Source organism: Corvus cornix, chromosome 9, assembly GCF_000738735.6.
Source record: "Corvus cornix cornix isolate S_Up_H32 chromosome 9, ASM73873v5, whole genome shotgun sequence".
Classification (NCBI taxonomy): Eukaryota; Metazoa; Chordata; class Aves; order Passeriformes; family Corvidae; genus Corvus; species Corvus cornix.
In genome coordinates, this window is record NC_046339.1 from 14,099,789 (window position 1) to 14,124,114 (window position 24,326).

The 24,326-nt window shown below is 37.2% G+C and overlaps 1 long non-coding RNA gene across 8 annotated transcripts in view; it reads right to left on the bottom strand.

Moving 5' to 3' along the window:
* LOC109951008 overlaps positions 1-24,326 on the bottom strand; it is a 432,683-nt gene that overhangs the window by 200,907 nt on the left and 207,450 nt on the right. The window lies entirely within an intron of this gene.

Genomic DNA, 24,326 nt, shown 5'->3' on the forward strand with positions numbered 1-24,326 from the left:
GAGCTATTACTGGGTGAGAGCAGGCAAAAATATCACCACCCTCTTTTTTGCTGTGAATAAATGAAACACCTGATTCTGCCCTATAAATCCATTTAAGAAGCTAAAAAAGAAAACCAAGCCAAACCAAATAAACAATGGCAAAAACCATGCCATAGATTCAAAGAAATAACAATGAAACCCCCGACTGGTCCCTGAGACATCAAAAGCCAGAAGAGAGCAGAGCACAGCTCAGCCACCCAGGGATTCACAGCCTGGGACTGTGGCAGTGCCTGGAGAAGGACAGAATTCACAGCCCAGGGGAAAGGAGTGGCTGAAAACCATTTTGCACTCTTCCAAGATCAAGGCTGGTCTGGAAGCTACTCTGTTTTAGGAAACTTTTGAGGTGTTAGTCCCAGCTACAGGTACCATAGCAGAGTGGTGTGCATGGTGATACAAAGCTGTTCTCTACCCTTGTACCAGTGGCCAGACTCATCTCGCAATTTCTTGTCCATCTGCCCCATCAAGGCTTGTCTGAACCTACACCCACATGGTGTTACCTACAGCCATCTCCCTCTGATGTACCACAAACTCCACACTGAGAAATTTTCCTGGATAGCTCTGCAGTATTGCCACAAGAGAAAATCCCAGAAAATACACCCGCCTTGTCCCTGAATTACTTCTTCAAGTTGAATACTTCTCATGTTTTAGTGTAAAATCAGAGACAGCAGTGTTCACTCATCTGTCACACAACATAACTGTAAACTTAGGATAAAGATATGCAAAACACCATCTTTAATCATATCTAATTAACACAGGGTAGTCTGCAAAGGCACAGCAATCACGTGTGAATTTTTCATCAGTCATTTTCTCTACACTGCTCCTTTTATTTTCTAAAAAGAAGTAAAAACGGAAATTGTATCACATTATCTAGACATTTTAGATAAATCTTTCTTATTCTGAAAGGTCAGAGATCAACTCACTGTTCTTTAAGAGGGGTAGAGAGCTAAATAAGAAGAGTAGAAAGGGTAAATAGAACCGAGTGCTTAAGTTCTCTGAGAGTTCTGAGTGATAAAAATTACATTAGAAAAATTTTTTCATGCAATATTAAGCTGCTATTGTACACTGAATTGTCATCTGCAGCAGACAGAATTATCTATTGGTATGATTTTATTACAGAAATTACTTATTACTGCTCTGTTAACTCAAATAGATCCAACAATGAACTGCAGTCTGTCATCTGATACCGTGTTTTGTCAAGCCTTTGGATTACAAACTTTGAATAACAGCTTGAGGCCATGCTATGAAGTGCCTGGATTTGCTACTGCTGCTTGGCTTTTCATTGAGTACACATGGCTATAATGAATTTACTTTCTAATCATAAAAATCAAGATGACATCTTGAAAACAAAGAAAGTTTCATTCTTTTCTTCCTATCTGATGCTAATAAAACTTAGTAACGAAAATCTGGTCTTTACTAGCCTCTAAGTATTAGCATAATAAATAACAACAGTGTACAAGGCATGACAAAAGAATGGATCACAATGTCAAAGTCTAGGGGGATATTGAAGAATGTTTGCATGGACCTTGTGGCAGATAAAATATTCTGCACTTTGGCATCTACAATCAGAAAAATGAGCATGCAGACCATGCCACACCATGGACTCCAGGAAAGCAAATGCCTCAGCAGCAAAGGAGATCAGTCATTTTCTCAAAGAACTTCATCAGCAAAACCTTATGTCCCACCAGAGTGCTTGGCCCGCTTTGCCACGGTGTCACTCCTGACACCTGCCACTGTCCTGCAGAAATCTCCTTACACCAGTGTTTGCAAAACCAATAAACAAATACAAATAGCACTCTGAACTCCTGATTTAAGAAGATGCATTAAGTTTTGCAGAATAACATGAGGCATCAAGCTCAGAAAGTGATGCTACACAGAACATGTCATAGCAATAAAGAGCCTTTGAGTCTCAGGGTTGTCAAAACAGATCTTCCTGATCAGATGGACTGCAAAGGACTCTTTCAAAAGTGGGTCCCATTCGTTGTCAGGAATATTACAGACTGAAAGAAATCACATTTGCAGCATTCATACTGAAACCAGTTTGAGTTTCAATTATGGATTCATTTGTAACCTAAAAGTAGTTTAATCTGTAAGTTTATGGTAAATTATCAATAGTTTATTTTCATTAACATGATAAATAGTTGACGTAGATTCACTTTACTTTAGAACTAGCCATACATAAATGCTTTATTTTAGGCTAAAATCTAGATGGTTTGAAGAGATTTAGGTCAGTTTATTACTTGAGCCAACATATTAGAGAAGTTTTGCTGCACAATTACCAAGAGACTTAAAGTTATTTCTTTTCTCATTATAGTCTGAAAGTTTCTACTTTCTTTTCCTGTTGCCCTAAATTCTGATAATTTTAATTTCTCTTCAGTTTTAATTAAGCTACCCTAGGGCTTAAAAACCCTGAAAGTTTTTACATTTCTTTTTTTTTTAATAATTAAAACCAATTCAATTTGTTTCAAAGGTCTGATGTTTAAACAGGCAACGTTCTCAGAACTCCTCAGCTCTGCTTGTAATAAGAAATATATTTGTGGAATGAACTGTTCATTGCACCACTCTTCCAATTGCTTCAGTCAAAGTCATTTAATGTGTGTTCACAGCTTGAAAAGTGCTGTAATGCAAGGCATACTCATATTAATACGTGTTAATCTTTCTGGAAGCTAAAACAAAATTGTGGTCCTGATCTGGTGTCTTCACACTTGAGAAATGTGAAGTTAAAATAGGCAACTTCTCTAACCATAAATCACATCAAAACATATTGCATAAGAGGGCTTGCAGATCTTATAAAACTGTTTTAGGAAAAAGTTTCAGATGGCAAATGGAAGCTCCCAACCTTAGAAGAGGAAGCAAGAAAACTGGCTTGTTACCTCTTATTCTTAGAAAATACTATGAAAAGTTTTATTCTACCCTTTCATACTCCTGACTAAAATATTTTTTTGCTGTTCGCAGCAAAATGGTTGTTCTAGAAACTCTCATGTTTCACCAGTTGCTTCTTTTTCTGCACTGGCACACCCTAAACAGGCAGCAAGCACTGACAAAAGGGAAGTACAAAAGGAAAACAAGAAGCATAAAAAAATTATAAACCACAGATTCCACTGTCCCTATATTAACAAGATATACAATATAAAATTCTATTTAAGAACCTGACACGGTTCTCAAATAGCTTGCTTTATGAACAGAGTATAAGAATTCTATACATAGAATTTCCCTGAAATCTTTGCATTGCAGGTGCTGTAGCACAAAACTTTGGCACACTCTTTTCAGATACTACCAAGCAAATCTGTATATCTGTATATATGGGTTCACTATCATCTGCCAATCTTAGCACTGTATCTATACACCTTTCCATTTTGTGTGTAGCCACTGTAGAAGAATCGAGAAAATTGTTTTAAAAATAACTTGCAAGACAAGTTGACATTTCTTCAGTATTTCAGAAATTCTTTATAAAAATATTAGCTGCTTCCAAAGGAAATCTAACTGCTCTCAAATGTATTTTAATATTGACAAGAGCTTTCAAGCAGGAGATATAATCTTGACTCACTCTCCTTACCTGGCTTCCTCTGTTCATGTACATCTAAAATTCCAAAGTATTGGCAGATCCAAATGCCAAGCAGACTACAAGAGATGGCAAACACAAAAGTAGACAGAAATGACCTTGCCATCACTGAGAGGCAGGAAGAAAGAAAGCTTGAAATAAGGTGGCAAATTTTCAGTTTGGTGGCTGAAAGAAAGAACTAATTATATCAGCTCAGCCCGTCTTGAAGGAAATTACCTTTTTTATCTAAAGTCTCTCTTTTAAGGAAATTGAAATAAATATAACTTCAGTTGAAATTAAATATTTTGACCCAACCAGTACAATTAAAACAAGATTCAGGCAGCACAGTTCTGACCAGGCAGAATCCAGGACAGGTTACCAGGTATTCTACATCCCATTTCTTCAGCTGCCAAACAATTTTAATTTCCTTATTTCATACTCTTAGTTAAGGTCTGTGCTGTGTTTGTGACCAGCACCTACATCAGTTTGCACATCAGTGGCCCCAGTATCGCTTTTGGTTTTAATTTGCATGCAACAGCATTTCTGAAACATTTTCCCAAAAGCTGTGTGAATAAAAAATAAACAGGATTGTTAGTATTCCCCTTTTTGACAAGTTGAGAAACACTTTAACAACTTGTCCATATGCCCAATCTAAAAATTCATAGGAAAGTAAGGAAACAGTATTAGACAAGAAATATACAGAAAAAGAACCTGATTGATATTCTGGTAGGAATTTAGAATTTCTTTCTCTCTCTCTACCCATTGTCTCACAGCACACGTGATTAATTAAATGGGGTCACTCTATGAAATAAAATACATTACAAAGTTAAGGATCACAAAAACCAAGAGAAAGGTTTTATTGACTCACACAATAGAACAGGTTCTCAGTCATCAGGTGATTAGCCTTGTACCTAACCACCTCTCTGAAATACCAACCCATTGCTTTGGAAAACCTTCTACGCCTTTTTCTGTCCTGTTTACCTGAGAGGAGAAAGGAATATGAGCCTTAAATGCTGAGTATGTAACTCTCCCCTAAGTAAAGATTCAGCATGAGATGGTGGAGCATAGCAACTGCACTGAATCTGCCCCTGACTTTGCCTTGTTCATGAACCTTGCTGGGTTGGGTTCATGGCACCCAGCCTCAGCTTTTACCCCTCTGTGCTCCCCCACAGCCATGAAATCTGCCCTGGCATCTCACTGTGGATGGCTGAGATGTTTATTCAAAAAGACAAAGCAAGACACTTTCCTCTTCATCCCCTCACCACACCAGCAGGAACGTTCTGTAGAGAATAAAGCAAAGAGAAAAAGCATATATCTTAGTGACATGAGTGATTTATAGCCCCAAGGAGCGATAAAATGATCCATGACTAGAAGTCAGTGTTTTTATTAGAAATGATGATTCCCAGTCATGGTGCTTTTTCGTTATGTGCATAATTAATGTTAGCTTGTGGAAGCTGCCAATGACGCTCATCACCAGTGGATGTTCTTATAATATATGTGTGGATTTGAATGCATGATGAAGTTTTTCTGTCTTTTGGGATTCAAAACAGAAGTTTGTGAATAATGCAAGACTGAAAACCAAAAATAACAAAGAAACTGCTACTCATCCAGTAAGTAGTAGAGAAAAGAGCACAGAATACAAAGTAAAGTAACCAAAACAGGCCCAGACTTTCCTGTAAAAAACATAACTGTGTGAAGATCTGTTTGGTCTTTGCTTAGAAAATATCTACAAAAGAGAAATTCAAAACTATTTTACTGACATCTTTGGAAGCAGCAAATTCTTTGTTTACTCAGCCACCAAAATCGAGAGAGGCAACACTGGAAGTCTCCACCACAATTTTTGTTTGAACCCTGGCTGTGAGAGTGCACCTCTACTGCTGGCAAAGGAGTCACCTGTGGGCAGCAGGCACCTCCTTTCCTGAGCCCAGCGTGACACACATTTGACTCCTGATGGTGTGGTTTGGATCTAAACAGCTGCCAGTCTTCAACATCGTGTGTCCAAAGCGAGCCACGCATGTCATACATACAGAAACAATGTGTACTTTGTGCACACAAACACTGCTGAACGATGGTGGTGACTTCAGAGGACGTGTGCACACATAATTTGAAGACAAAAGGTTGTATCCTCCACTACAAGTTGCTACGCAGAAATATTTACACTGGGAATACTACACAATTTATGCTATATTATTGCAGTACCATTACCCTGTTTTAGTTCCTTCCTGAATCACATTGCTATACTCTAAACCATGCTCTTTTTTGCCTTTGCCTTCCTCTCAAAAATCACTTCTACATGGAAAGTAGCTTTTTCCTGACTACTTCAGTTTCTTTCGAATTTTTTTAATTATTTCAAATACCACACAAAACCAAACAATATTGATACTCCAAGAGGAGAAATACTGTCAATAGTTATGTTTCCAAGTAGTATTTTTTTATTCTGCATAGGCTTTTGGATTTATCAAAATATTTACTTATGGGAACAGCTTTACTCAGTGCCTGGTGGATCACCAATTACACATTAAAGAACAAGGTCATAAAATATTGATAAAATCATTAACTACAGTTTTATCCTTTTACCATGGCTAAAACCACAAGCTGCTACAATCTTACTTTGATTCCCAAGGAAATAAATTATTTCAAGAACAGTATTTAATTGCTAGAACACTTCCAAAAAAGAAAGAGAAAAAGTACCTTTCCCAAATTCCAATTTTGTGTTCATGTATTTGCCTCACCAATGCACTCTGGTGATCTGAACCAAATGTCCCAGACCCAGAGTTTTGTAGGCACGCTGTATTCCTGAAATAACACTGTGACTAGCGTTGCAGCTCCTCAAACTACAAAGTACAAATTACAAAAGTAATTATGCTCTTTACCAAATTAGAAAGCACTCTGTGGATTTTTTCTCTTTATGTTCTCGAATGTTACCCCTCTTCTTTATACCAGACAAACAATTGTGAGAATGCTGACATGAGGCCAGATATGAAATACTAATTTGGTTCTTTAGACAAAGATCGTTACTTGTTTTCAGAAAACTACTCTAGTACCTTTTCTTTCTGGACAAAGCATTTTCTTACTCTTCCAGTGACCAGTTGAAATCTCCAATAACTTCTACTTAAGAAGAAAACCCAGTGGATTTGGGAGCAGAACTGGCTACAGGCTCTGTTGATACAGGTCTTGCCATCATTATGGGACACCACTTTTCCAACTTCCAAAAGAAGACTTCCCCAAGCCCAGCACTTAATTAAAGAACAACAAAAAAGTTTTTATCCTGTAGCTCAAATATCCAGATAAAACCAATAGTGTTAACTAAATCATCAAAATTTGCAGTAAAATCCAAGAAAAGGCATAGCAAATGTTTAAAGCAAAGTGTCTTTGTCCTGCCTTGGCAGTGCCAGCCCAGAAGGACCAGAGAACTCCCCGCACAGACGTCCATGGAGCCACAAGAATCCACACACTTCAAACGAGCTGCCCCACATGGTCTGGTGAAAGCTTTCAGGAGCTGTCTATGAAAGCATAATCTTTTCTTCCTGTATAATTTATACTTATTTTCCAACCTCATTTTAAATCTGATTGGAGACTAACAGCACAACAGAGAAGCAGATATTTTGTTCCCCCTGTTGTACTCAAGTTGTTTTTCTCAGTTGTTTTTCAGATTTCCTACCAAGTCGTTAATGAGCTGTCAATTATTTGTGCAAATTAAGAGGCAAGCACTGAAAATTAGACACCAGAAAAGAAACATTTCCTCAAGTCTTGGGAAATACAAGACTACTTTTAACGATTCTCTTAAAATTGATGAATCTTCATTTATATCAGAACAAAAGCTACTTTATATAAGGTAGGTAACTATTTGAAATGTGTCCACTGTAGTAAAAAAAGACAGCAAAATACTAAATACAGATATATAATTCAGCAGCTAAATTCATGGCAATATTTTGAAGGGGAAAAATTGAAACGTCGTTATTGTCCTGGAGAGAGCACCATAACCTGATTGCAGTTCACATCACTGCTGATTATAACCTATTTGTTGAGTTTGCTTTCCATAAACTGTTATCAATTTAGGTCTTTGTTCTTTAAAGGAGCTTCCTGATTCAGTCTCTTGTTCTTGGCCCTGCAGGTACCACATGTGATTTCCCAGTTGGTGCTCAGCCACATGGAAACTTCTCCACCTTTAGCACAACCCATAGGATGAGAATGTTGGTGGCAAAGGTAGCAGGAATATGGCCAGGAAATCTCAGCACCTTCTAAAGCAGATGGAAGGGAAATTTGCTTCATCTATGTCGGAAAAAACATTGAGTTTTCTTTATCCCCCTGCCATTTTAGCCTCTGCTACTCATTCCCATCCTGCAGTTGTGTGAATAGTAATTGTGTGTGGCTACATTCTGAGATCCTGGAAACCACTAATGTGAAAAATGAGAACAATAATAATATTCTAACCATCTTTTTGTCATCTCAATCACCAGTTGCCCTTACAAGACAAAATTAGCAATTTTAATCACTGTGACAGGGATTTTAAATCATCCTCTCCAAGAAAAAATTATGTTTTTCTAAGTTTTAATTATGCAAAGGGTTACTCTTAAGAGGCTACAGCAGGATATTTCATATGCTTAAATTTAATCACATGCATAAGTCATTACAGAATCAGAGACTGGTATTTTTACTGGGAGACCCAGCATTTTCCCTTGAAGGAAGGATTGCTTCCCTTTGTCAGTCCTGACTCTAATGTTCTGAGAAACCTGAATTCAGACTGGAGCAGATGTGGATATCCAAAAAGCTGCATTGATCTCCAGTGAAATATCAGATCTTTCCTACCAGGAGAAGAAGTTAGGTGCTTCCTCTACCAGAGGGTACAGACCAAAGGTGAAACACAGATGCCAAGAAGAAAGGGCTTAGAAATCCCTGAAAATTATAAAAATAAAAACTTCTGGATCCTCATTCTCCTTAATGGACCAGTACTGACTGAAAAACTTCTAATTTTTATGCAAATTTTGTAAAAATGTCTAAAAATTATCTGTAAAATTTTGCTGGTCTTTTAATGATGAAAATAAAGACCATTCAGCATAAACGCAGTGAATAGGGTCATGTACATGGGCAAGTGAGCAGGGAAGGTTACATTTTAATTCAGGTTGCACAAAGACTAGAAGGGCTTTCTGAGCCTTCCCCACTGAAGTTAACAGGCAGAGGAGACTATTTTATCTGCTCATCTTTTCACCCAGCTCCACGTGTGAGTAATTACAGAGTAATGTACATGCAACACTCAGGACCATCTGCTTGACTGGAGCCCAGACCCTCACACCAGATGCCAGCCTCAATTTAAGTCAGAAGGCAGTGAATAGAAGTTGTTGCCATGAGCTGTTCGGGCTTTGCATCAGGCCCATTACAATGCCTGTTCTTAAAGCTGCAACCCTCCTGCTGCTAGTCTGTGTCCTTGCTAAGCAGAGGTCTCCCAGGGAGGAGGAGGAGCTGCAGACTATCCCTGCCCTGCCAGGTGCTGCAGGTCAGTGTTGGAGGAGAAGCTGCCTATCAGTCTGAACAGGTGCTACCTGTTTCACCAGTCTAAAACCCAAAGAATTTCAGCCTCCAGTTCTAGCTCCTTGCCATTACCTTTCACAAACAAGTCCACTTAAAGAGGAGACACAAAAAGAATGTCTTTTCATCTCAGGAAGATTTATTTCTCTGGCATCTGCTGAAATCATCTGTTTAGGAACACAGGCTCTCCAAAGGAGTGATTAAAGCTTTCAGGTTGCTGGAGTGGGGCCAACCTGAGAGCCTGTGGTCTGTTACAAAAATTCAAGTACAAAACCCCACGACCACCCAACAAAACCCCATCAAAATAAGTTGTGTAGGGAGTGGTGTATCAGGCTTTTAATTTCCATTAGCAGTGAAGCTTAGACATGCAAACAGAACATTGTTACAGCACCAGTAATGGATGCACAATGGACAGATCAGCGTGAGTCTGTTATTGCTGTCAAATCAATACAGCAGTTATTACTAAGTTATCTGTATCACAGGCAGACACAGAGGTCTCAGGTGACATAACTGGAGGCAAAGTAACTTGCCTATGGCAAACAGATGATGAACAGAATTAAAATCCAAGTCTCTCGAGTCTCAGACCAGATCCTTATAATTCTTTTTTTTTCTGATACCATCTGTGATACTTAAGAAGCCACTTTCCGTGGGAAAAACATTGCAAGACACAAAGGTAAAGTATTATAAATTGATTTCAGAGATTTTATCTTCTTCCTAGGTTTGGTAAATTTTCCTGAAACTTGGATGTCTAGGGTGAAAATGACACTTTCCCTTTGTGTTATAGAAACATCATCTGGCAATGGAACATTTACTTAAAAGAAACCACAGACACTAAGCAGCATTACCTCAGAAGACTGCACATTTAAACTACTTATCAAATAACTTTCCTATTTTAGAAAAAGGAAGGAAAAAAAAAAAAAAAGAAAGAGCTTCTATATTCCTAAAGCTTTTAAATAATAGGCTGCATAAAGCCCATATTTGAAATTAAAATATGACATGAAATTTGCCTGTAAAGAGAATTCCATGCATAAGATGGAAGCATGAAAAATAAACCCACATAACTTCTTTTGCAATCTAAAAATCAGCAGTGATGGAAAAATTGCTGCAATTTTTGCTGCATGTTAAATGAGTTTTCTAATTATTTTTTCCATGATAAAGGGCATAGATGCTCATTTAAGCAGACTTAAGACACACAATTATTTTTTAAAAGATTTATATCTCTTTTCTTTGAAAAATGACTAAAATCAAATAACCCACCACTTGTGTTTTCCCTCATTCAGTAAAACATCTGTCACAAACCTGTGCCATACAGACCACAGACTAAGCAGGCTATAGGAACTGAGGTGTCAAGAGTGTGTGCAGCATCTTCCAAGACACTGACTCACTTTTACGCCCCATTCCTAATGTTAATAGTAATTTCCATATTCAGATTTAGCACCTATATAGTACTTAATTTCTCACAGCAAAGAAGATGATCTCTCAAGATCTGTTAACACTGAAAAGTATCTTCTGATCCCAAGACAGAAAAGGTCTGAACACTGCTGTGTTCTGTTGCATAAACTTTTCTCATTCATAATGTTGACAGGGATGCACAGATTTTAAAGCAGTATAAACACATGGCTATTAAAGACAAAACATTTGAAACAAAAACAAACAAACATTATTCCTTTTTGCCATCTTGCAATTAGGAGTAAAGTCTTGGCCTCACTAAAGCCAGGATTTCCTCCAAAGTATTAACAAATACATCTGAAATTTTCTACTAGCAAGGACCAAAATAAGGAAATCAGGAGTAAAGACATACGAGCATAACTCATAGCAGCTGGCATCTTTCCATCAACTGACTGGATGCCAGGGCAAGAAATTCCACTGTCAGTTATCATTGTGCAAGAGAATGCAAAATTCTGCTAAGTATTTTTTTGAGCATACAGCAGTGTCTAACAAGGAATGGAGCCTGAAATGCTATTTCCTCAAAAATGCCTCATTATGGAAAGGTTTCTTTTCTAAGACAGGAGGCCTTCAGTTCAGTGAAGTACTTTTAGGTGAATTACACTGCACACACAGAACTGAGCTTGATGACTTCCCGAGGAAAAAGAATTCAGAGTGAATTTCAGTAGGAATTTGATTAATTCCCAGTGTGCCTTTAATGCCATTTAAGAAAAACACACACAGGCTATTCAATGACCTCTAAAGGGAAGTGCATGCCTACAACTCTAGCAAATGCAAATCAAATGAAAAGGACAAATGTCATGGAGATATATTTTGTAAATGTTAAGTATTATGAGCCTTCTTTTGTATCACAAATAAACTTCATTTTGCTACTACGTTGCAAGCAACTACAACTGTTTTTATGCTCTGAGTAATGGGCAGAATTAAAGAAAGCAGCGGGCATAGTAGATTTGACCTCTGAAAACAGCTCTGTGTTTTTCCTCCGACCATTTATATTACTTTATTTCTGTAGCCTTTGGAAAGAAGCAAACTCAGGACCCAGTCAGTTGTACAGTTCTCTCTGGTGTGATCCAGTGTCCCTCTGCTTTTGCTTAAGGAGCCTCTGTCCCCTGCAGCCCCTCCTGTGCACCAAGATTTAATCTGGCCATCCTCACAGTGACATCTCACCTCTGTGTGTTCCCACCTTTACACACCCACATGGCAATAAAGCCTCAGAAGCCACACACAGGACATGAGTTTGTGGAAGTGAACTAAAAAAAAGAAAATCAGTACAAAGTCAAAAATTCCTGTCTAAAATGAAACAAGATATCCCTGATACATTGCATTCAGCACAATATCATTAGATTAATACTAAAGAAATAATATATATTTGTATAAAAATTATGCCCTGCCTGTTATACTTGTTTGACTTTCTGTAAAATAATTATGTTAAAATCTATATCCCATGGTTCTTCTGATTAAGCTTGAAGAGCTGTGTGAGGATCCAAAAGGACAGGAATTCCTCTCATGGGCAGTATAGTATTGTAATTTTAAATTGCACTGTGCCCCTCAAAGCTGGGGAAAAGCCTCTGACTTCCAGTTCTCCCAGTACTGCAAGATGCTGGGTTATACTGGTGCCAGCACCCCTCTGTACCCTCCACAAAGATACAGAGCATGATCAGGCCTGAGTCAACCCAAGGCTCTTGGTCATTGTAGGCTAAAGCTCAGGGCCGGGATTGGTCCAGCCCAACTGTGGGAATGAAGGATGTCACCCCATCCTGGGATAATTAGCCAGGAATCAGCCCCAGAGATTTGGGTTCTGTGGTGCCCAGCAAAGAGTGAGAGAGGCAGTGGCTGTACAGTGAAAATTGTAGAGAGGAAACTGTACAGAGAAAACCTCCTCTTACCCTCAGGGACTTCTTCAGCAGAAGCACAGAGGTCAGAGAGCTGCATCTCCAGATTGGATCACACATGTTGGTGCCCCAAGCAGCCATTCCAGGCAGCTGCCTCCTTCATTAGCCCTGATTGCAGAAATCTCACAAGTCCTTTGAATCACAAAAGGATCCCTGATTCTTCACTGTAAAAACTTGCTGGATCCTATGTTTATCATAAAAGCAGATGCCCAAACTGAGAATTTACTTTATTTGCCAACCAGCAGGCAAACCTCGAGCCCAAGCAAAGGTAGTGTCTAAGCCAGAGCAGCATTTTAAAATATGTGGAAACTATATTCTTATTATTGCTTTTATCATTTATGACAGGAAGATCTTTAATATATGGGTGAATTTCCATTTGGAGAAATCAATAGTCTTAAATAATAACTAAGATTTCAGGTCTTTCAATCACAATGCAAAATAACCTACTATTAACTTTACAAATGAGAACCAAGTTAAAAGGCTTCTAGCAAATTACCGGTGAATCACCAGAATTTGCTTCAGGCAGAGATATTATTCCTAAATTGTTGCCAGTGATCTATACCTTTAGTGTTTTTTATTGCTAATTTGCACTGGTTTCTCATACTCTTCTTCTAATGGATCATTACAGCAGCCAGATAATTTGTACTGCTGCCAATAACTGTCTCAAGGCAAGGCTGTTTAGGTAGAGCAAGAATAATGCACAGCAAGAGTGAGCCTTCGAAAATAATTCTGAATTAAAGCATTGTTATGGGAAAAATAGGAATCACTTAACAGAAAAGAAAGCTACATTTTTAAGTATCTTGTTTTCAAAATCAAGGCCATCACAGCTGAAGTACTACCTTAATAATATACTGTTAAGGGCTTCTTTTTATTAGTTTTAAAAATTCTGTTCACTTTCTTTTATGCCAAAAAAACATACTGGGTCAAGCTGTACTTGAAAGTATTGCAAAGTGACACAGGCATCCAGAAGAATTAAATTATAATACTACGGAAAATAAAACAAAGAATTACATGCACTCTGAGATTTCTCAAAATGCTCCAAACTTTTATCATACATAAACCACCTCAAACCTTAAATCTTTATAAAGCTGGTCAGTTATATAAAGGATAAGATAACAATAATTTGTGGATCAAAAAGAAGTGATTTAAACAAAACCTGATAAACCTTTAAGTTGAGGCACATTAGTTAGAAGTAATAAGTAGTACTCAATTCATCTTTGGTATGACGGGTTCTTTCTTTCATATCTTTCTTTGATTACGCTATAGATTTTTCCTTCCAACAAACCTCAACCTGTTCTTGGAGGGCAGTGAGCAGCCCTGCAGTGTTGATTGTAATGCAGCCCATGCAGCTGAAGCAAAGGGCACTGAAAAGGACGCTCCAGGGAGCCAAGCTCAGGCTCCAAATCACCTCACAAGCAGACAGTCTGCAACACCTCCGCATATGCACTCCTGTAGTATCACACACATCCCGTAAACAGAGCCCAAACCATTTCTCTGCTGAGCACCCACGTGTGTATATACAAGTACTGGAAACCTCTTGCCTCATCTTTGGGGTTTACTTTCTCATCTTCCAGCTGGATTCAGTTAGGTTTATACACAGTAGTGTGATCTTTACGAAAGGCAGACAGTCCCTATTCTTATAATTGTTATAAACTGTTGATCATTGCTTTGTCTGCCGCCTTAGTATCTTCTAATTTTTTAAGTTCAAAAGTTTGGGGACATTCTTTAAAGATGCACACAACTATTTCAACCTTTCCTTGTGATCAGTGAGCTGGAATAGCATCATCTACAGTAAGCATAAATTTACAGTATTAATTGTGCATTTAATACACAGTACAACTGCCACCTCACTTTCTTTCTAACTAGTTTGGGGCAGCAGGGAACAGAGGGCACTGAATTTGGGTCTCAGTCAGGCTGTATGAATCTGGCCTTTGCTTTACATATTCATAAGCCAGCACACCGACATGCAGCTGTCAACGATTCCGAACTCCTTCCTGAAAGATGACACCTCAACAGTGTATTTATGAGCTCACTGGCTGCTGTTTCAGGCAGATTTGAATACATTCTCTTTTCAGGTGTCTGGCATGTCTTTGTGGAGCTCGGTGACAATGTGCTAGCTTGTCCTGGTGTTATGTGATCAGGGAAGAGATCAAATCCAAGGAACAGGCCTGGCCAACAGTCCAGCTTCTGTGCTGCCGTCCTTCAGGGTGCAGAGAGGAACTGGCTGCTGACACAAAGCTAAAATGGGCAGAAAACAGACTTCTGTCAGGGATAGCTGACTGGTGACTTCAGAGCAACAGTTCTTACCTCCTCTCTGTGAAGGAGGGCTGAAAACACCAGGAATGTCAGGCTCCAATTTTCTCTGCCCAGTCAGATGCCACAAAAGAAGCTGAACCTCTCAAAGTAGAATATAACAAAGTAGTGATGTGCATTTTCCAGGACCCTGCTCCATTACCTTAACAACTTTTCTATTGATGACACCTTTATTTTATATTATTTATCCACTTAACCTAGGGGGTATACTGTGTTGCTAAACACTAATTTCCCTTAATATGTCGAATTTCCATGAATACTGCATTTTCTCAGTACTCCTGGCTGTGATTTTTTTCTCTAATTCTGTTTCTAGGGGAACACTGTCCTTCCCACTGAACTGCTGGGCTCTGCTGAATATTTCACTGTCTGTCCCTGTGCAGAACCAGCACGAAAAGCTATTCCATATGACAAACTGGTACAGAATAACCAGTCAAGATCCCCAGCCCCATCAGAGGGAGAGCAGAGAGTTTGCTTTTTTATTTTAAACAGAAGGAAAACAAGAGTGGAAAAGCATTTGAAGCTTAGCTTTGGCCCTTACCAACTATAGTCTGCTCTTGGAAATAACAGCCTTCTTTTGAGAGGGATCTCCTCTGAGCTCAATACAGTCACCTAGATGGACACACAATTTACCCTTTTAAAGAAGCAGCATCTCTTGAAGAGATGTTGAAGAGTTTGACTTAAAAAATCACTGACATTACAAGTGCTTCCACAAGCTTTCCACATAAGTTAAATCAAGATATGACAGGTAGACTAAAAAATAATTAACAAAATGGCTTACAACAAAAATAAAGGAAGGTTACCTGGAAAAAAAAAGGGAAGGGGTTTGGTTTGAAACTGTATTTGAAGATATGATCAGTGTATTCACAGGTATTTTCAAAGGGCTCCCCTTTGTCTTCATTCCTATCTATTTTTTTGATATATTTTGCTATCATGGAGTATTCTTCTGAGCTTATATCAAGTAAGCCCATCCACTGCTTACTTTTGCAGTGCTGCAGGAGTCAGCTCTGCAGCAAGGGCCAAACTCAGATGAATGATTTGATAAATGTGCAGGCACTGCAGTGCTTTCTACTTTGTGTGCAAAGACAACAAAACCCTTTCCTTACTTGACTTTACTCATTTTAAAATTCCTTTTTATTTTTAATTATGCAGAAATTAGTCTTATTTTTGCCTCAACTAATGTTCTTCACAAGGGTAGAAGAAGCCCTAGCTTAATATAGATATATTTTCACTTTTTGAGAACAATTAACCAACTTAAAAGATACTGGTTTTGAGAATACTGGACTATGAATATAAATATTCAAAATTATCAAAGCTTATTCAACCCTAAATATATATATATATTTTAAATTGTTATACAGAAATTCAAAAGCATGGGTATGAATTTATGTATGAGTATAAAATGGAAAATAATAATCACTTCAATTTTATCTATCTTGATTCAATTTGCTGGCAAATCCATATGCAAAATATATATTTCTATTTACCTATTCCTTAAAATCCAATAATAGTTTACAACTAAGAAATACTATTTAGTTTACACTTAACTCTAGAAAATTGTGTTGCATCCATTTTTATGTCTTAAACAACTAGGCTATAAAAATAAAGAGATAGAAGGATCAATACTCCACTCAAGTGATACATAAATCTGAGTATTACCAAATACTGGAAGTCTATATGTATAAATTACTTACCTCAATAGCAAGATATAAATTACGAGATATAAACAGCACTAATGGAGGGTTCAGAAGAATTTTGTGAGGAAAAATTTAAAAAGCAGATCAGGATGCAAAAAATAACAACTAATCAATTCATTTTATTGCTTTAGTTAACAAACCTTCTCTTAGAGATGAAGGGTTATTATGTTCCATTTAGTAACAAAAGCATAAAAAGATGAAACTTCAGCTCGGATAGTAAATAATGAAGACTACTCAAGTTTTACTATGTGCTGTTCTGTAACAAACTTTCTCAATAGTTTGTATTGGCTTTTTTTTCCCCTTAGCTACTGGATTTTAATCTAATTATTTCAAGTTGTCTCAGGCAAAACTATTGGCAACAACATGGAGCTGAAGTTGTAGCCACTTTACCTGCACTGATACATGCAAATGTTGTCATCATTCTAAATCTGTATCTGAGTAATCCCTCAGATTCTAAACACCTAATTGGTTGGGGTTTACTGAATGCTAAAGAAATCATCTGCTGGGGTGGTTTTCATTTGAGCTGCAGGTATGTCAATTGCAGCCTTTAGATACCCTCAGTGAAATTGCAGAGGTAAAAAAAAAAAAAAAAAAAAAAAAAAAAAAAAAAAAATCAGTATCTAGTCTGCAGCTAACTCACCATTTCCAGCCTAGGCATATTTTTTCCTTGTGGCTACTTGGGAGATGGTTACTTGATGTAAGAATTCAAAATATTGATGGAGGGGACTATTCATAAAAGGTTCAACACAAAGGAAGATGTCTTGCTAAAAGCAGTGACAGCTGGTTGCCATCATCTCAAGCATCTTTTGATTTGATTTATGAAGCCGTGCACACGAGTCACAGTCTCAGCACAGCTTCTTCCTCTGGCTATACACGTTGTAGAGATTGCCCATCCACAGCTACAAGCAGAAAAGCTGCCAAGCGATGGTGTTAATCCTCCTGTTCTTGCACATTCAGTCTGCCCTCTTCACATGAGCTCTTCATGCCCAGCAGCTACTTTGTCCTTCTTCACTACCTCAGTGCTTGACCCTGAAGAGTAACCTTCTTCCACATGTCCTTGGGAGTCACAAGGCTTACCAAAGTCAGAGAAGAACAGCAGAGAGGGAGAAGGATGAGAGATGATGACTATCCGTTTGTGACAAAGTACTGAAGATACAACTGGGTTTTGAATTTACGCATGTCCCAAAGCTGTATGGCAAAACTAAAAGCTGAGACAGGCCTTTGAGGAGATAACCTTGAAAGAAATCTCTACATTGGTAATTAATTTATGCCAACAAGCTGATTGACTTACTGCCAACACACCACAAACCTAAGGTTAATTGCAGCCAGAGAAGGAGAATCTGGCAGTGAAAACTGCAGAAAGCTAAAATGTGCTAACAGAACTGTACTATCACCCCAGCACTGCAACCACTCTGCAGTAACTTCACCTGAAGAATTGGTTGGGCAGCTGAGGGAGAGGCACACATGTCAAGACCATTTAAAGCAAGTTAAAAAGGAGTTATGATAAGGGAAAAGTTAGGAAGCAAACAGAAGAAATAAGACTGTGAATTTGTTGTTTGTTTGGAGCTTTTTCCTGTTCAGCATCTAGGAAATTAAGTAAGGACAAAAAAATAAATTATTTTGCCACTCTGGAAAGAAATCTAAAAGAGAAAACAGCCCAAATTCAACCCACTCCTGCAGATTACTCAGAAACAGGAACTCATAACTTTGATCATCCCTTACTCCATTTACATCCTGAGGCCAAGGTCACAAATATCCTGTGTAGGGGCAGGAACACTCACAGACCAACTTTTGCAGTGAAATCTCTCTGTAATGGCATTGATAGCCAATTCACTCACGTTTGTAACTTTGGCTTCTTTAACTGGAAAATATTGTGTTCTGGGTCATTATCTCATCTCTGGCAATAGGATACAGACACTCAATAGCAAGTTTAGCTTTTATTGAAGTGTTGCTGTGTTTTGCTCTCAAGAACTGCTCTTCAATTAGTACCAGTTAACCCAAGACTGACCAAATCCATGGCTGCCCTTTTTGTGGTCTGTGAGAACATTTTAAAAGCAGTTTTAAAATTCCAATGGTTTTCTTTCATTCTGTGTTTTGGACTTGTGAAGAAGCTCTTGTTACACACTACTTTTAGAACACTGTATTTCAGAAAAAAATTACATTAAAGTTTCCATCTAAGTGCACTTCATTTCATCATACCAGGATGTAATTTGTACTATCTTTTAAATTTAAATGCAATTAGTTCATAGAAAATGTCAACATGACACCAATACCTTCCTTCCACTGTGGAGTGAAGAACAGTTTGGAGAAATGTCACTAGAGTGACTCAGATCATGTTCTTTGTAGGTGTTTTGCAGCACCATCATCAACACCTTTTTTTTCTGGGTTTTTTTTTTTTTTTTAAAGATGTGTCACTTGCTTACTTTTATAATGCTAAAGGAGGGATGAAGAAAAAATATTTCATCTAGCTCTATTGATTTCCCAGATTTGGATAAGTTTATAATTTGCTCAAAATGTAAGAACTGGAGATTTTTAGCCAAATATTGAGTGTGTCTTGAGCATAACTGAAAAAAATGATGTCTAAGTGGGATTTGAAGTCTGAAGGATCTTGATGTCTGAAGTACTACTACAAGATTTCAATATTGCATGTTGAAGAAAGACTTGCATTTTGTAAAGGCTCAGAAAAACACAGGCAAGCTTTAATGACCAAACTACAGATAATGGAAATATTTTCACTAAGTTTATATGTTGATTCTTATTTCTTTAACTAGAAATATGTTCAGAAGAACACAAAAATACCAGTAAGAACAGAAAGAATCATCTTCCAGCATGCAGAATGAAAACTATTTTCTCCAAGTAACACAGCAGATATATCAGGCACCATAATGCTCCCTCACAGAGGGCCCATGTTTGTCTTTAACTTAATTTGCTACATCCACTGGACTTGAACTTTAAGCAAGAGTCTTCAAAAGATGATAAAGGAAAAGCAGCCTAAGTCATCAGCCCAGGAGTTAGTGTGCAAATTAACAGTTGCTGTGTTTCAAAACATAACTTTTCACCCTTTAGGAGTCTGCTCAAGTGGTCTGGACTGGCTGCACCAAGAAGGAAATGTTATTAAAATACCCCTGTCCCCTGTACAGCATGGGCATAAGGCATACATAAATTAAATACCTGAAAAATTAGTTGGCATGGTCAGATTAGCAGTAGATAAACTAGATAAATATAAATATAAATAATATAAATATAAATATAAATGTGATAGGTTATGGGATGAGATCCAAGAGTGCACCCTTGAACATCCGTCATCCCATGCATTTTCTTGTCACAAACTACATACCCATTATCACTGCTTGACTTTTAAACATGTAGGATTTCTACTTACAGAAGTTGTATTGGGTGAGGAGAGTCTGGTAGTTACATACCTTAAGTATGAAAGGAAGAAACCCATCATTACTGAAATTGGGATCTTTTTTCATTCAATTCATTAAGATAGAGTTACCTTCTGCCCAGTGAAGGAATCAAGCAAGTAACCATTTCAAATTGTGTTAAAAACTGCGTTTTACCAGTAAAATTTTAAGCCACAGTGATGCTTGAACACGCTCAATTTTCAGTGTTCCATGCTTCTACCTTCTGTTAATGTAAGATGGTTACTGCCAGAATTTTGCATGTAAAGTTTCCTTTATTTGCAGGTATATTTTCACATCTAAATTTACCAATATACTTTAAGCAACTAAAACTCAAAAAATACTGATACTGTAATACCACTGAATATTCCTTGTTTATAAATCAATTTATAATGTATCCATGTGATTCAATAATCTTGCTTAATTTCACTCACAACATACAGACCTCTGTGGTGAGCTATAATACTTCATATTATTCTGCATGCTTAAATAATCAGCAAATTTTCATTGTTTCTGGTTCAGAAACATAAATGGAAAGCTACTAAAAAAATGTTGCAGTTTATTTCTAAAATAGGCTTGCTGCATTTTTTAATACTATATGGTGCTGAATGCTCAAAGCATGTGGATCCCTTCTATATTACATAGCATTAGAATTAAACATGGGGATGGATTTTGCATTTTTCTTTTAAGGTAGTATCCAAATACCTTTTTCTGAACTTATAAAATTGTTTTTTAAAATATATGTGATAAGTGTGCCCAGAGAAGGGATACTGCAGTAATGAACATATTCAGTAACAAGTGCATAGATGCTTTTTAGCAAATTGGATGAGAAATCCCAAACTGTGAATATAAATCACTCAACTTTACTACATGCATTGAATCTACATTTTTATTTTGATTCCTCTCCTGCTTTCCTTGAACTGTACTTTGGTAGAATTTTACCAAAACATTTACATTTAAAAATGAAAATCCGGTTAAAACGGTTCCTCTCAATAGAGCTGTATTTTCAGCCACTGCAAACCTTACCAGTGGGAATCATAATATGCTCTTCTGTGAAAACCATTTTTCTTAAAAATATTAAAATTTATTAATATTGTCATGCAATGAAAAAAGCCAATTACAATTGGTGTCTTCACTGGAAGACCAATGTTTTTCTCTTTCCTTTAAGAACTAAGGAATTAATATTTTTTTCTTGTTATTAAGCCACACATGATCCAGCTTCTGACATTACCATAACACTGAGTCCTTCTATGACTGCAGAAAAGGTGACTCCATCAGTCTTTGACCACAAGACAATACCAGGATTTCAGATGTCATCTGTACTGTGAGTCCCTCACCAGCTCCTGATTTTTACATTTTGTTTTTAACCAATGGGTACAACAGACATTCTGTTTGTATCTATTAAAGCATCTCCTTTGAGTTTTAAACAATTTCCTCTACACTTTTTTTGTTTTTACACCACAAATTACAAGCTCAAAATAGTGTACACCATATTGGAAAGTTCAAGAAAAGTCCAGACATTCTCTCCACAAGCAGGAGAGTCATATTCTATAGTGATGCCTATCTTTATTTTATGATTCCAACATAAAATTTGCATTAGGAAAGAAGAATAAAATTCTCAAAAGGCACATATTTAAGATTCTGCTTCTATCCAACCCCCAAGAAATAGTTTTACCTGCCAAGGAATCTTAATCACGTTAGAATAACTGTGAAATTAAATTTCTCATATTTCCAGATGCAATAATGTGCAAACACCAAGATGTTTACTGATGTTTCTAAATCAGGGAGGAATTTCAGATGAGGAAGGGAAATATTTGAATGATTTTACTAAGCATGGGAGTGGAGAAGGAAGAGGGAGACTCACAGGACACAGCACTAATCTGAAGAATGAGTGGGAAAATCATACCTACAGAAGAGTATTTCACTGAGGGAATGAAACTCCCACTCAGGAATGGACAGCTGAACACTGTGGATTCCATTGGCCATGGGCTGTCAGCACTGTTTCATGCACATTTGAAGCGCTGTCAGTCCCGAATACATGAAAAGTGAAAATTACCATCCATCACTCAAATTTATGCTTTTTTCAAATAAGAGCCTTTGTTTTCTAAACACATGATGGTGTTTGCAGTTATTATAAAGCCTATTACAACTAACATGTAAAGCCTTACACCCACAAGTTATACTCTTGTGCAATGTAAATAACTGCAGCTATCCCAGAAGTTCCTAGACTGGAAAACAATCCTGCTGTAACTATCCTTGATATCAGCTAAATATATATTTCCTCCTACAGCTTTTAGAATAGATCAGACTTCATAGCAACAAAGATGATGTCTCTTGGGACTGACTTTCCATTGAAGAGAGCTTTAATTTATTTATAGCTACACTTTATACTGCAAATGACATTGGGAACCCAGATAAGCTGTTTTGAAGAATTGCTCTCCCCTATTAAATAGCTGGTACTGTTAACTGATTAAAATCTTATTGCAAAAATAAAAGGCTCAAACAAGTTTGCCTTGTAACAAGGAATTGAAATGCATTCTGTGCTAAGAGCTAGTGAGCCATAATGACTACAGCAAAGACCTCTTTTACAGTTTCTGAATGCCTTTTATGCCAAAAGAAATAAAGAAATCTTTACAATGAGTAAGAGAGCTTTCCAAGAAAGCTTTTTTATGTTTTGAAAGATATATGAGCTGTTCCTGAGATGTTTTGAGCAGGCAGTCAATGCAGGCCTGAAGTGCAAAATGCCTTTGTCTGCTCAGTCCCAGGTTTGCTCTGTGCAGCTTATGTTTTAGAAAAAAGTGGCTTCAAAATCTTAGAAAATACTGTGCAGAAGTACAATTATGATTGTTTTTTAAAGCACTACTCCTTTCTGCAATAGCAGCAATTGCAAAGTAAGATTAGTTTGGGATCTTCAAGGAAAACATCTCTGCATTGTCTTGAGAACTTCCAAATACCAAGAAAACAACCATTTCTCAACTGATGACCTAGAGCCTGAATCTTGGACAAAAATGAGGTTAAAATGACAAGTCTATTACAGACATTTTATATGCTTCTTTGGTGAAGGAAAACATATAGAATGTGTTAACTTGTGCATTAATAGGAAGACACCGGGTTCATTACTCAGTATCCAGTGAAAGGGTTTTAAAATATTTGCACTAGTACTCACTGTTTCTCTGGCGAGAATTTTTTGTCTTCCTTTCATTGCATAATCAGTAATTGAATATTTTTTAAGGATCTGGGACTGTCCTAATCTGTAACCTCGGACAGTTTCCACATAAATATCAAATCTAACAACAAAAGGCTATAAAAAAATTAGATTCATTGGCGTCAAGAAACCTGGGCAAAACATAAACTAATGTGGCATCCACCTTGGCTTTCCAAGAATAACCAGTGCTCTTGGAGACTGGCTTCAACACCATTTGTCCAAGACAGGAGCTCACTGTTGCTCATCTATGCCACTCAAAAAACTTATCAGTCCAGTGGAAGAACCACCATCACAGACAATAATGCAGGATCAAACTGGTACTTTGCTTTTTAGTGACAGCCAAAGGCTTCCCCCAATCCACACTGATGAGCTGACTTGGATGATCACCCAGCTAATCAGGTAAGGATTTTGTGGTTAGCTCTGGTCTTTTGGGTGACAGGCAGGGATCTGGGGTAGTCACTTTCTCTCAGCTTCAGTGTGCATCTGCAACATTTCCCAAGCCATGTGTCTTCTGAAGCTGTTACTGAACTTGCATTAAAAGAATATGCAAGTGAGGGCTGGAAAGTGATTTGCAAAGGTTTTGTTTATTTACTAAGCTACTAGGCTCCATATGCACTGGTAAGGATAGAGGTTTGTTTTGTGCTTTAACTATAAACACCTTCCCCATGTGCAACACATAAATGTGTCATCCAAAGGTTGGCATCAACAGGACTTTATTTACTAATTAGTTCAGCAGTTTATTACGCTGAAATTTAAATGTACTAATCAAATGTTTATTTTGTAATCATGTTACATTAATGCTAATTAGTGATGTATTTATCGCTTCATGGATTACATTTAAATTTAAATGCTCCAGTCAAAAGTTTGACATTAAATTGCACATACCTAGTTAAAGAGTCTCTAATGTATTGGTTAATTTTAAATACCATTAGACAAATTCAATTTTTTTTTTTACTGTAAGGATGAATTTTCTTAAAACATCATCTAGACAACTTTTTAATTTTTATCCTGTGGATAAGTATTTCCTTCATAACTGGAAACATGTAGGTATGAACCAAACATCTTTTAAATATTTTTCTTTCTTCTTTTGCTAATATAACTTAGAGAATCAATTTTAGGGAAAAAAAAAAACCAAACATTTTAGGCCTGACCATTGGGATGTACCAACTCACTACAAACTTCCAAGGAAAGTTAATAGATTTAGATGCAATTCACAAGGGATTATACCTGAGTTTATAAAAACTACTGCTCAGCTGCTTTTGTTATAAA